Source organism: Schistocerca nitens, chromosome 1 (genome assembly GCF_023898315.1).
Source record: "Schistocerca nitens isolate TAMUIC-IGC-003100 chromosome 1, iqSchNite1.1, whole genome shotgun sequence".
Taxonomy (NCBI): domain Eukaryota; kingdom Metazoa; phylum Arthropoda; class Insecta; order Orthoptera; family Acrididae; genus Schistocerca; species Schistocerca nitens.
Genome location: NC_064614.1, coordinates 830,029,959 through 830,030,893, shown reverse-complemented (window position 1 = coordinate 830,030,893; position 935 = coordinate 830,029,959).

The window sequence follows — 935 nt, the reverse complement described above, 5'->3', positions numbered from 1 at the left end:
GTTTGACAGCTGGAGCGTCACTAGCACTCCAAGCGGTGAGAAAGGAGAACTTCAGATTCGCCTAAGCATAATGTTTGTTTTTCATCCCTTTCCTACGTGATTTACGAAATATTTGAATTACTTTTTTGGCTTCGAGATTTTGTGTGAATGTCGGAAGACATAGATGTTTCTAAAAATGATTCTAAAATAAGCGCAAGTAGGGATAAAAATAATGAATACAGTGGCAAGTTACAACACATTTGTGAAGAAACACTTGTGACGTTGGATAGAACTGCAACTTACCGCGTGGATATCAACGTAATATAAATTCACACATAAGAAACCTCTCCCGGCCAAGACTGCGTTACCTACCACCATCTCACTGCCCTCCCTCCTTCCTTGCAGTCCTTGGCGCCCTCTACAACGTAATCCTTGCCACTGGCTTCTACCCCTACCTGAGGAAAACCTCCCGTATCCTGATGTTCTCCAAACCCAAGAACCCTCCTTCTGATGCCTCTTTCAGTCGCCCTTTATGTCTCGTTGTTCCGCATGCTCTTTGAATCCATCCTTACCCCTAAACTAACCTAATATATACCGAAATGCGGTGAAAATGAGGACGTACTTGCTTATCTACTGGTTCACAGGGAGCAATTTGTACATGGAGTCAAGTATGCGACAACAAGAGGAGTGTAGGAAAACGATGACATCGAAGCGAGGTAGTCAATTTTTTCTCGTTGAGTTTGTATTATAGTGTATGTCTACTGAGGTAGCAGCGATACACGCGAGTTAAATACTGTATTTGACGCTTTTCAGGACACAGAATCATTCACGTCTAAACTTACTCACATCTGTTTTAAGGGATAACAGAGAGTGTACTGGATGATCGATTGAGATAGAGCTGTAACTAGGTACGATTTAAACGTTGACTCATTTATTCTAGAGAAGGACAAGTTGCT